At 46.5% G+C, this 14,267-nt stretch overlaps 1 pseudogene; it reads left to right on the top strand.

Annotated features, from left to right (window-relative positions):
- Positions 1-843: 843 nt before the first annotated feature.
- The window catches only part of LOC106594357 (unconventional myosin-IXAa-like), a 40,658-nt pseudogene continuing 27,234 nt past the window's right edge, over positions 844-14,267 (top strand).

Raw genomic sequence — 14,267 nt, 5'->3', positions numbered from 1 at the left:
TGAATAGTGGGGTGCAGTAGGTCAGTAGTAACATGGATGAATAGTGGGGTGCAGTAGGTCAGTAGTAACATGGATGAATAGTGGGGTGCAGTAGGTCAGTAGTAACATGGATGAATAGTGAGGTGCAGTAGGTCAGTAGTAACATGGATGAATAGTGAGGTGCAGTAGGTCAGTAGTAACATGGATGAATAGTGGGGTGCAGTAGGTCAGTAGTAACATGGATGAATAGTGAGGTGCAGTAGGTCACTAGTAACATGGATGAATAGTGAGGTGCAGTAGGTCAGTAGTAACATGGATGAATAGTGAGGTGCAGTAGGTCACTAGTAACATGGATGAATAGTGAGGTGCAGTAGGTCAGTAGTAACATGGATGAATAGTGGGGTGCAGTAGGTCAGTAGTAACATGGATGAATAGTGAGGTGCAGTAGGTCACTAGTAACATGGATGAATAGTGGGGTGCAGTAGGTCAGTAGTAACATGGATGAATAGTGAGGTGCAGTAGGTCAGTAGTAACATGGATGAATAGTGGGGTGCAGTAGGTCAGTAGTAACATGGATGAATAGTGGGGTGCAGTAGGTCAGTAGTAACATGGATGAATAGTGAGGTGCAGTAGGTCAGTAGTAACATGGATGAATAGTGGGGTGCAGTAGGTCAGTAGTAACATGGATAAATAGTGAGGTGCAGTAGGTCGGTAGTAACATGGATGAATAGTGGGGTGCAGTAGGTCAGTAGTAACATGGATGAATAGTGGGGTGCAGTAGGTTAGTAGTAACATGGATGAATAGTGGGGTGCAGTAGGTCAGTAGTAACATGGATGAATAGTGAGGTGCAGTAGGTCAGTAGTAACATGGATGAATAGTGGGGTGCAGTAGGTCAGTAGTAACATGGATGAATAGTGAGGTGCAGTAGGTCGGTAGTAACATGGATGAATAGTGAGGTGCAGTAGGTCACTAGTAACATGGATGTGTGGTTTTGTATGCTCCTGCAGGCGGGCACGGTGCGAGACTCCATGGCCAAGTCCCTGTACAGCGCACTGTTTGACTGGATTGTGTTCCGGATCAACCACGCACTGCTCAACAACCGGGACTTGGAGGAAAGCGCCAAGGTAAGACCAACGTGACTGCTATCATGCTTTGTTACGACATACTTATGTCTGCTTATAATATATATGTCGTGCGTTGATGACATGCTCACCTCTCCACTTCATTAAGATTAAGATCACTTGATTGCTCAATTTCAAGGTCCAACTAAAAGGTTACTTCTGCTTTTAATCCAACCTCTCTGAAAGGCATGCATACATTCAGTGGTGGGAAAAAGTACCCAATCGTTCTACTTGAGAACTTGAGTATTTCGTTTTAAATATACTTAAGTATCAAAAGTACAAGTATAAACCATTTCAAAGTCCTTATATCAAGCAAATCAGACGGCACCATTTTGTTGATGTTTTTCATATACGGATAGCCAGGGGCACACTCGGACCTCATTCACAAAGGAAGCATTTGTGTTTAGTGAGTCTGCCAGATCAAAGGCAGTAGGGATGACCAGGGATGTTCTCTTAATAAGTATGTCAATTGCACCATTTTCCTGTCCTGCTAAGCATTCAAAATGTAATTAGTGCTTTTGGTTGTCAGGAATTTTTTTATGGAGTAAAAAGTACATTATTTTCTTTAGGAATGTAGTGAAGTAAGAGTTGTCAAAAATGTAAAGTACAGATACTACTTAAGTAATAGTACTTTACTGCATACATACATATACAGGTTTTGGGGACGTGTGGGGGCTGCCACACTGGGTGTCTAGGGAGCTGTTGTTGGGGCAGATAAGTGCCTTGCTCAAGGGCACAACATTTACCCTCCTTTTGCCAGATTGGTTTCCGTCAGACTCTGGATTCGAACTGGCAACCCTCCGGTTGCAGGCTCACCTCTCTAACCGTTAGGCTACCTGACGCTTACCTCTCTGCCCGGAATAACTGGCTTTATGCTTCTGTTACAGGTGTTCAAATAGAGCGTGAACACCTTGGCAGAGACATGCTGTGATAAGACAAGCTGTTTTATTGATTTAATAAATCATAGTATGAACCACCTTCTGGAATCAGTGACATCAGTGGTTATGTTTGAACAGCTTCAACCTTGTTTGCCATTATGTGGCTAAGGATCTTTGGTAACCTTCTCAGTTAGACTTTCACCAATATGGCTTTTATATTGAATTGTTTTTTCTTGTTGTCAAAAAGCATGTTGTTAATTGAGATTTCACCGTCATGTATCCCTCACAGATCTTTTCCATCGGAGTGCTGGACATCTTTGGCTTTGAGGACTACGAAAACAACAGCTTTGAGCAGTTCTGCATCAACTTCGCCAACGAGAGGCTCCAACACTACTTCAATCAGCACATCTTTAAACTTGAGCAGGTAAGGCATTTGGCATTCCTGCACTCTTTCAGTACTAAACTGTACTTATCCACAATGCACTTACATGGAAGTCTACTATACAGTGGTCCTTTAAAGAGGAGGCAAGCTCCTCCAATGGGTTATGCAATAGGGTTTATTATGGGGCTGACCGCCACACCGCCTCATTCCTCATTATGATGGATGGATGTTATCTCCTCAATCCTCATTATGATGGATGGATGTTACCTCCTCATTCCTCATTATGCTGATGGATGTTGTCTCCTCAACCCTCATTATGATGGATGGATGTTGTCTCCTCATTATGATGGATGGATGTTGTCTCCTCAACCCTCATTATGATGGATGGATGTTGTCTCCTCAACCCTCATTATGATGGATGGATGTTGTCTCCTCAATCCTCATTATGATGGTTGGATGTTGTCTCCTCAACCCTCATTATGATGGTTGGATGTTGTCTCCTCAACCCTCATTATGATGGTTGGATGTTGTCTCCTCAACCCTCATTATGATGGTTGGCTGTTGTCTCCTCAACCCTCATTATGATGGATGGATGTTGGTGTTAACTGACTGGATTGGAGAGAAAGGTTGTTTCGGTCATGATCAGCTTTGTAAGTAAACATCATGTTTAATCACGATTGTCCTTTAGTACTTTTAGGCTGCATTCACACAGGCAGCCCAATTCTGATATTTTTTCCACTAATTGGTCTTTTGACCAATGATATCAATCTTTTTCAAAGGTGATCTGATTGGTCAAAAGACCAATTAGTGAAAAAATATCAGTATTTGGCTGCCTGTCTAAATGCAGCCTTAGTAAGTACAACTGAAACTGATTGGAGAGTTCCTTTTAACAATGCCATCTTGGTAATGACATACTGTATTTGCTCAAGGAGGCCTCCTGTACAAAGGCACCCATCCATAAAGTCACTGCCGTCATTAACCTCCATGTTAAAAATTAGCCACGGCTTTTGAACGTGTACAGCACTCACTCAACTTCTAAGAGGGTTTGTTTGCTTCATGCTTTGGTGAGGTTGGGCCATTGCATCCTGCTAATAATAAGTCAGATTTAATGGGATTTCCTATGTTAAAATGTACTGTTCCTCAACAGAACAAATGATTTAATGGGATTTCCTATGTTAAAATGTACTGTTCCTCAACAGAACAAATGATTTAATGGGATTTCCTATGTTAAAATGTACTGTTCCTCAACAGAACAAATGATTTAATGGGATTTCCTATGTTAAAATGTACTGTTCCTCAACAGAACAAATGATTTAATGGGATTTCCTATGTTAAAATGTACTGTTCCTCAACAGAACAAATGGCTTATGAAATGAATGATCTTAGAAGAGCACTGAAGTGTCCAAACCTTTGACTGGTTCTGTAGTTCTGAACTGAAGTGAACAAGACAATACTCTGGTATAGTTCTGAACTCAATACTCATAAGAATGTACTAAAGCAACCACGTGCTGCTTGTCATAAGCAGGCAGCCATTTTTATGGTGGTTGTAAATGTCCTTGTCCCCTACCGTTTCTGGTGGTTGTAAATGTCCTTGTCCCCTACCGTTTCTGGTGGTTGTAAATGTCCTTGTCCCCTACCGTTTCTGGTAGTTGTAAATGTCCTTGTCCCCTACCGTTTCTGGTGGTTGTAAATGTCCTTGTCCCCTACCGTTTCTGGTGGTTGTAAATGTCCTTGTCCCCTACCATTTCTGGTGGTTGTAAATGTCCTTGTCCCCTACCGTTTCTGGTGGTTGTAAATGTCCTTGTCCCCTACCGTTTTTGGTGGTTATGTGCTTATCTGCTACCTTTAGAAAATAAATATTTTGAGCTTATAAATGCAAATTCTTAAAAGAAAATGTTTGACATCCCAGGCATGCACATTCTCGTAGAGACATTGCTATAAGAGAGAGGTGTGTGTGTGTGTGTGTGTGTGTGTGTGTGTGTGTGTGTGTGCGCATGGCCTGAATTCCTCCAGAGAGCGGGTAGAGTGCGTCATTCAGCAGGCTGCAGCATCTCACTCCCCAGTGACTGTCATATCATCTAATAACTCCACACTGTAAGTGTTGGCAAACCATCAGATGTCTAAACCACTGCTGGTAACGTAGAGCAGGACTGTCATTAGAGCTGTGTTTATGGTCCATTCACACTCAAAGAACAGTATGGTGGGCTACTGTACTGTACACAGCCAGCTAGTATGGTGGCCTACTGTACTGTACACAGCCAGCTAGTATGGTGGCCTACTGTACTGTACACAGCCAGCTAGTACGGTGGCCTACTGTACTGTACACAGCCAGCTAGTATGGTGGCCTACTGTACTGTACACAGCCAGCTAGTATGGTGGCCTACTGTACTGTACACAGCCAGCTAGTATGGCGGCCTACTGTACTGTACACAGCCAGCTAGTATGGTGGCCTACTGTACTGTACACAGCCAGCTAGTATGGTGGTCTACTGTACTGTACACAGCCAGCTAGTATGGCGGCCTACTGTACACAGCCAGCTAGTATGGCGGCCTACTGTACTGTACACAGCCAGCTAGTATGGTGGCCTACTGTACTGTACACAGCCAGCTAGTATGGTGGCCTACTGTACTGTACACAGCCAGCTAGTATGGTGGTCTACTGTACTGTACACAGCCAGCTAGTATGGTGGTCTACTGTACACAGCCAGCTAGTATGGTGGCCTACTGTACACAGCCAGCTAGTATGGTGGCCTACTGTACTGTACACAGCCAGCTAGTATGGTGGTCTACTGTACTGTACACAGCCAGCTAGTATGGCGGCCTACTGTACTGTACACAGCCAGCTAGTATGGCGGCCTACTGTACTGTACACAGCCAGCTAGTATGGCGGCCTACTGTACTGTACACAGCCAGCTAGTATGGTGGTCTACTGTACTGTACACAGCCAGCTAGTATGGTGGCCCTACTGTACTGTACACAGCCAGCTAGTATGGTGGCCTACTGTACTGTACACAGCCAGCTAGTATGGTGGCCTACTGTACTGTACACAGCCAGCTAGTATGGTGGCCTACTGTACTGTACACAGCCAGCTAGTATGGTGGTCTACTGTACTGTACACAGCCAGCTAGTATGGCGGCCTACTGTACTGTACACAGCCAGCTAGTATGGTGGCCTACTGTACTGTACACAGCCAGCTAGTATGGTGGCCTACTGTACTGTACACAGCCAGCTAGTATGGTGGCCTACTGTACTGTACACAGCCAGCTAGTATGGTGGTCTACTGTACTGTACACAGCCAGCTGGTATGGTGGTCTACTGTACTATACACAGCCAGCTAGTATGGTGGCCTACTGTACTGTACACAGCCAGCTAGTATGGTGGTCTACTGTACTGTACACAGCCAGCTGGTATGGCGGCCTACTGTACACCGCCAGCTAGTATGGTGGTCTACTGTACTGTACACAGCCAGCTAGTATGGTGGGCTACTGTACTGTACACAGCCAGCTAGTATGGTGGCCTACTGTACTGTACACAGCCAGCTAGTATGGTGGCCTACTGTACTGTACACAGCCAGCTAGTATGGTGGTCTACTGTACTGTACACAGCCAGCTAGTATGGTGGCCTACTGTACTGTACACACCCAGCTAGTATGGCGGCCTACTGTACTGTACACAGCCAGCTGGTATGGCGGCCTACTGTACTGTACACAGCCAGCTGGTATGGCGGCCTACTGTACACCGCCAGCTAGTATGGTGGTCTACTGTACTGTACACAGCTAGCTAGTATGGCGGCCTACTGTACTGTACACAGCCAGCTGGTATGGTGGCCTACTGTACTGTACACAGCCAGCTGGTATGGTGGTCTACTGTACTGTACACAGCCAGCTAGTATGGTGGTCTACTGTACTGTACACAGCCAGCTGGTATGGCGGCCTACTGTACTGTACACAGCCAGCTAGTATGGTGGCCTACTGTACTGTACACAGCCAGCTAGTATGGTGGCCTACTGTACTGTACACAGCCAGCTAGTATGGTGGCCTACTGTACTGTACACAGCCAGCTGGTATGGCGGCCTACTGTACTGTACACAGCCAGCTAGTATGGTGGTCTACTGTACTATACACAGCCAGCTAGTATGGTGGCCTACTGTACTGTACACAGCCAGCTAGTATGGTGGTCTACTGTACTGTACACAGCCAGCTAGTATGGTGGCCTACTGTACTGTACACAGCCAGCTAGTATGGTGGCCTACTGTACTGTACACAGCCAGCTAGTATGGCGGCCTACTGTACTGTACACAGCCAGCTGGTATGGCGGCCTACTGTACACCGCCAGCTAGTATGGTGGTCTACTGTACTGTACACAGCTAGCTAGTATGGCGGCCTACTGTACTGTACACAGCCAGCTGGTATGGCGGCCTACTGTACTGTACACAGCCAGCTGGTATGGCGGCCTACTGTACTGTACACAGCCAGCTGGTATGGCGGCCTACTGTACTGTACACAGCCAGCTGGTATGGCGGCCTACTGTACTGTACACAGCCAGCTGGTATGGCGGCCTACTGTACTGTACACAGCCAGCTGGTATGGCGGCCTACTGTACTGTACACAGCCAGCTAGTATGGCGGCCTACTGTACTGTACACAGCCAGCTAGTATGGCGGCCTACTGTACTGTACACAGCCAGCTAGTATGGCGGCCTACTGTACTGTACACAGCCAGCTAGTATGGCGGCCTACTGTACTGTACACAGCCAGCTAGTATGGCGGCCTACTGTACACAGCCAGCTAGTATGGCGGCCTACTGTACACAGCCAGCTAGTATGGCGGCCTACTGTACACAGCCAGCTAGTATGGCGGCCTACTGTACACAGCCAGCTGGTATGGCGGCCTACTGTACTGTACACAGCCAGCTAGTATGGTGGCCTACTGTACTGTACACAGCCAGCTAGTATGGTGGCCTACTGTACTGTACACAGCCAGCTAGTATGGTGGTCTACTGTACTGTACACAGCCAGCTAGTATGGTGGCCTACTGTACACAGCCAGCTAGTATGGTGGTCTACTGTACTGTACACAGCCAGCTAGTATGGCGGCCTAATGTACTGTACACAGCCAGCTAGTATGGCGGCCTACTGTACTGTACACAGCCAGCTAGTATGGCGGCCTACTGTACTGTACACAGCCAGCTAGTATGGCGGCCTACTGTACTGTACACAGCCAGCTAGTATGGTGGCCTACTGTACTGTACACAGCCAGCTAGTATGGTGGCCTACTGTACTGTACACAGCCAGCTAGTATGGTGGCCTACTGTACTGTACACAGCCAGCTAGTATGGTGGTCTACTGTACTGTACACAGCCAGCTAGTATGGTGGCCTACTGTACACAGCCAGCTAGTATGGCGGCCTAATGTACTGTACACAGCCAGCTAGTATGGCGGCCTACTGTACTGTACACAGCCAGCTAGTATGGCGGCCTACTGTACTGTACACAGCCAGCTAGTATGGCGGCCTACTGTACTGTACACAGCCAGCTAGTATGGCGGCCACTGTACTGTACACAGCCAGCTAGTATGGCGGCCTACTGTACTGTACACAGCCAGCTAGTATGGCGGCTTACTGTACTGTACACAGCCAGCTAGTATGGCGGCCTACTGTACACAGCCAGCTAGTATGGCGGCCTACTGTACACAGCCAGCTAGTATGGCGGCCTACTGTACACAGCCAGCTAGTATGGCGGCCTACTGTACACAGCCAGCTAGTATGGCGGCCTACTGTACACAGCCAGCTAGTATGGCGGCCTACTGTACACAGCCAGCTAGTATGGCGGCCTACTGTACACAGCCAGCTAGTATGGCGGCCTACTGTACACAGCCAGCTAGTATGGCGGCCTACTGTACACAGCCAGCTAGTATGGCGGCCTACTGTACACAGCCAGCTAGTATGGCGGCCTACTGTACACAGCCAGCTAGTATGGCGGCCTACTGTACACAGCCAGCTAGTATGGCGGCCTACTGTACACAGCCAGCTAGTATGGCGGTCTACTGTACTGTACACAGCCAGCTAGTATGGCGGTCTACTGTACACAGCCAGCTAGTATGGCGGTCTACTGTACACAGCCAGCTAGTATGGTGGCCTACTGTACTGTACACAGCCAGCTGGTATGGCGGCCTACTGTACTGTACACAGCCAGCTGGTATGGCGGCCTACTGTACACAGCCAGCTGGTACGGCGGCCTACTGTACTGTACACAGCCAGCTGGTACGGCGGCCTACTGTACTGTACACAGCCAGCTAGTACGGCGGCCTACTGTACTGTACACAGCCAGCTAGTACGGCGGCCTACTGTACTGTACACAGCCAGCTAGTACGGCGGCCTACTGTACTGTACACAGCCAGCTAGTACGGCGGCCTACTGTACTGTACACAGCCAGCTAGTACGGCGGTCTACTGTACTGTACACAGCCAGCTAGTACGGCGGTCTACTGTACTGTACACAGCCAGCTAATACGGCGGCCTACTGTACTGTACACAGCCAGCTAGTATGGCGGCCTACTGTACTGTACACAGCCAGCTAGTATGGCGGCCTACTGTACTGTACACAGCCAGCTAGTATGGCGGCCTACTGTACTGTACACAGCCAGCTAGTATGGCGGCCTACTGTACTGTACACAGCCAGCTAGTATGGCGGCCTACTGTACTGTACACAGCCAGCTAGTATGGCGGCCTACTGTACTGTACACAGCCAGCTAGCATGGCCAACAGTCTTCTTACTGCTATTAGCTAACCACTATCGTGTTGCTCATCTTGTCTCGTGTTGTAACGCTGTGCTGAAGTGTGAACTGTGAACACAGCATGGGCCTTGATGGTTTTACTGACTGAACTGGGGCTGATTGAAGTCCTAGTCTATAAAGCACCAGCATGCCCTCAAAGTCCATGATAATGATTGACTAGAAAAAGTCTCCATTTTGTATGATCCTGTAAGTCACACTACAAGGCTCTCTGTGCAGACAGACATGTTCAGACCCTGTTAGAATGAGAACACACCAGCCCATCATCAATGTGTGACTGTGTTGACATCCAAGAATCGGGCTGTAAATGTGACCTGCTTGAGTAGCACAAGGATCATCGATTCTAATGCTTTACCTTTTCCAAGCACTCACCGTAGTTGTCCAGGCATGTTTTGCCCAGTGCTTTACTTGACAGGAAGATCCCATTTGGAGACGTCCAAGTCCTCTGGTTAACAGAAAATAAGGACTGGGTTATTTGCCATGGTTTGGAGGCCAGGGTCAGTCACGGTGTAGAACCGTTTTAGCATTGTTCAAGGGCTCAACGTCAGCAGATGGCAGGTTACTTGTGCTCATGGGAAATTGAATAAAGCAGGGGATTTATTTGCATATCTGGATTGTATTGTTGTGATAGCGTGACTGACCTGCACATCTAGTTGTAGGAAACCGGAGAGATGAGAGGCTGCATTGTGAAGGCCTAGTGGTGGCCCTAATAGATGACAGATCAACATGGAGACAATATCATTCTGTCTAAAGAGATATATTCAGCTAGCCTGTATTTGCATTTGCCAATTTGTAAGTCGCTCTGGATAAGAGCGTCTGCTAAATGACGTAAAAATAAATATATATAAATATAAGTCCTTTAAATATTGTTGGACTGAGCCGTTTCCTTTGTGTTGGGTAACTCTGACAGTGCGCGAGGGGAGGTGCTAGTTGCCCCTCAGGAAGTGTGTGTGTGTGCGTCGGAACAAGCGACGTGGGGGACAAAGTTGACAGACATCAGGTTGGCTCATCTCCAGCTACATCTGGCAGGCATGACATCACCATCATAAATCACTACACACTGGAGGGATTCTTGGAATAGTCAGACACATCACACACTTGTGTATACACGCTCACACACACACGATCACACACACGCGCACACGAGCGCTCATTATACGGTTAATGGTATGTGGTTTGGTATGTGTTTTTACCATTTATAGAGATGTTGTAAATGTAGTTCTCTGGTTTGTCCATGTGCTACCAGGGTTCATTCAGGTTGTTAGATAGATCTAGGCTCACTGAAGGAGATGTGATGGAGTCGAGAGGGAAGCAGAATAGAGATGGAGGTTAACAGACAAACATAGCAGATGCTGTATGCACTATGACATTCAGTTACACATCAGCGTGAGCCTACCATATCGGAAATATCCACAACAACATTTTATAGGACCTTGTTCAGTGTTTGTGGTGTAAACACAATACATATATATGGTCCCTTGTTAAGCGTTGAAGGACCGGGCCGTTGGTTCATTCCATTCTTCTGCAGACTGGGATCATAAACCACCGCATTAGGTTATTGTTTCTGTGCCCATGCTGCCACCAATGAGGTTTGTTCTGGTATTTCCCTGTCGTTATTTGCGAGGGCAGAGGGATAACAGATTGACTGGTTTGTTCAGCTGACTGTGTGTCTTTTGGCTAATAGAGAGGAGGGGAAAGGAGGCTCCATTGATTTGATGAAACTCTCGCTGGGATTCTAGCCCTTTATTGCTCCGTTCTTTTCCCCAGCGAGTCAAGGAAACGACGTGCAGTAGGGGAGAAACACTGCAAAATGCTAAGAATGCTTTTCATATTATTAAACCGCAAAGTGGTCCAGGCTGGCACAGCACAGCACGGTGGTCCAGGCAGGCACAAGGAAGGGTTGTGCTGTGTTCTAGCCTAACAGAAAAAAAACACTACTACTGGAATACTGTTGTTTTGTTTGTTCAGGCCCAGTATCAACACTACTACTGGAACACTGTTGTTTTGTTTGTTCAGGCCCAGTATCAACACTACTACTGGAACACTGTTGTTTTGTTTGTTCAGGCCCAGGATCAACACTACTACTGGCACACTGTTGTTTTGTTTGTTCAGGCCCAGTATCAACACTACTACTGGAACACTGTTGTTTTGTTTGTTCAGGCCCAGGATCAACACTACTACTGGAACACTGTTGTTTTGTTTGTTCAGGCCCAGTATCAACACTACTACTGGAACACTGTTGTTTTGTTTGTTCAGGCCCAGTATCAACACTACTACTGGAACACTGTTGTTTTGTTTGTTCAGGCCCAGTATCAACACTACTACTGGAACACTGTTGTTTTGTTTGTTCAGGCCCAGGATCAACACTACTACTGGAACACTGTTGTTTTGTTTGTTCAGGCCCAGTAACAACACTACTACTGGAACACTGTTGTTTTGTTTGTTCAGGCCCAGGATCAACACTACTACTGGAACACTGTTGTTTTGTTTGTTCAGGCCCAGGATCAACACTACTACTGGAACACTGTTGTTTTGTTTGTTCAGGCCCAGGATCAACACTACTACTGGAACACTGTTGTTTTGTTTGTTCAGGCCCAGGATCAACACTACTACTGGAACACTGTTGTTTTGTTTGTTCAGGCCCAGGATCAACACTACTACTGGAATACTGTTGTTTTGTTTGTTCAGGCCCAGGATCAACACTACTACTGGAACACTGTTGTTTTGTTTGTTCAGGCCCAGGATCAACACTACTACTGGAACACTGTTGTTTTGTTTGTTCAGGCCCAGGATCAACACTACTACTGGAACACTGTTGTTTTGTTTGTTCAGGCCCAGGATCAACACTACTACTGGAACACTGTTGTTTTGTTTGTTCAGGCCCAGGATCAACACTACTACTGGAACACTGTTGTTTTGTTTGTTCAGGCCCGGGATCAACACTACTACTGGAACACTGTTGTTTTGTTTGTTCAGGCCCGGGATCAACACTACTACTGGAACACTGTTGTTTTGTTTGTTCAGGCCCAGGATCAACACTACTACTGGAACACTGTTGTTTTGTTTGTTCAGGCCCAGGATCAACACTACTACTGGAACACTGTTGTTTTGTTTGTTCAGGCCCAGTATCAACACTACTACTGGAACACTGTTGTTTTGTTTGTTCAGGCCCAGGATCAACACTACTACTGGAACACTGTTGTTTTGTTTGTTCAGGCCCAGGATCAACACTACTACTGGAACACTGTTGTTTTGTTTGTTCAGGCCCAGGATCAACACTACTACTGGAACACTGTTGTTTTGTTTGTTCAGGCCCAGGATCAACACTACTACTGGAACACTGTTGTTTTGTTTGTTCAGGCCCAGTATCAACACTACTACTGGAACACTGTTGTTTTGTTTGTTCAGGCCCAGGATCAACACTACTACTGGAACACTGTTGTTTTGTTTGTTCAGGCCCAGGATCAACACTACTACTGGAACACTGTTGTTTTGTTTGTTCAGGCCCAGGATCAACACTACTACTGGAACACTGTTGTTTTGTTTGTTCAGGCCCAGGATCAACACTACTACTGGAACACTGTTGTTTTGTTTGTTCAGGCCCAGGATCAACACTACTACTGGAACACTGTTGTTTTGTTTGTTCAGGCCCAGGATCAACACTACTACTGGAACACTGTTGTTTTGTTTGTTCAGGCCCAGGATCAACACTACTACTGGAACACTGTTGTTTTGTTTGTTCAGGCCCAGTAACAACACTACTACTGGAACACTGTTGTTTTGTTTGTTCAGGCCCAGTAACAACACTACTACTGGAACACTGTTGTTTTGTTTGTTCAGGCCCAGGATCAACACTACTACTGGAACACTGTTGTTTTGTTTGTTCAGGCCCAGTAACAACACTACTACTGGAACACTGTTGTTTTGTTTGTTCAGGCCCAGGATCAACACTACTACTGGAACACTGTTGTTTTGTTTGTTCAGGCCCAGGATCAACACTACTACTGGAACACTGTTGTTTTGTTTGTTCAGGCCCAGGATCAACACTACTACTGGAACACTGTTGTTTTGTTTGTTCAGGCCAAGAGTCAGTGGAGGCTTCTGAGGGGAGGACGGCAAAATGTAAACCATGTTTTTGATGTATTTGATAGCATTCCACCTATTCCGCTCCAGCCATTACCAAGAGCTCGTCCTCCCCAATTAAAGTGTAACCAACCTCCAGTGCCAACAGTGAAGAAACACAGAGTACAGGCCACAGTCTTGTTTTACCTGTCCTTGGGATGAAATGTGTGATGTAGGTTGTGAATGACAGTTATGTGGTTGATGTTTGTTCGGACAATCCCCTACTCCACTATCATATGCATAGTGTTCTGACTTTGCAGTTGTGGCAGACAACCCAAACCTCTGTAGAACTTACACAGCATAGGAGAGGGATGTCCCATACAATGTTATGGTGCTCAGGGGTATTTGGTAATTGTTGATAAGATTCTTACTAGACTTACTAGGACCAAACCTTAAGTGTGATCTTACAATGCTATGGTTCAACATCTTCATGTTTCTATTTGTTCATCCCTGAAACCCTAGACCCACTCCAATTCCCATACCGCCCCAACAGATGACGCAGTCTCAGTCGCACTCACACTGCCCTCCCCCCCCCTCTTTGTTTATTATCTATGCATAGTCATTTTACCCCTACCTACATGTACAAATGACCTCAACTAACCTGTACCCCCGCACATTGACTCGGTACCTGTACCCCCTGTATATAGCCTCATTATTTTCATTTTACTTGATTTAAAAAATATATTTTCTTAACTGCATTGTTGGTTAAGGGCTTGTAAATAAGCATTTCACGTTAAGGTCTACACCTGTTATATTCCGCACATGTGACAAATAACATTTGATTTGTCTGTATAGGAGGAGTACAGGGCGGAGGGCATCAGCTGGCACAACATTGACTACATCGACAACACAGGCTGCATCAACCTCATCAGTAAGAAGCCCACAGCCCTGCTCCACCTGCTGGATGAGGAGTCCAAGTGAGTCCATTAGACCTCTCTCTCTCTCAGGTTCTCTCTCTCTCTCAGGTTCTCTCTCTCTCAGGTTCTCTCTCAGCTTCTCT

Source organism: Salmo salar, unplaced genomic scaffold (genome assembly GCF_905237065.1).
Source record: "Salmo salar unplaced genomic scaffold, Ssal_v3.1, whole genome shotgun sequence".
In the NCBI taxonomy this organism is placed as follows: Eukaryota; Metazoa; Chordata; class Actinopteri; order Salmoniformes; family Salmonidae; genus Salmo; species Salmo salar.
The sequence above is the reverse complement of the archived record's forward strand: the minus strand, read 5'-3'. Positions and strand labels throughout refer to the sequence as shown.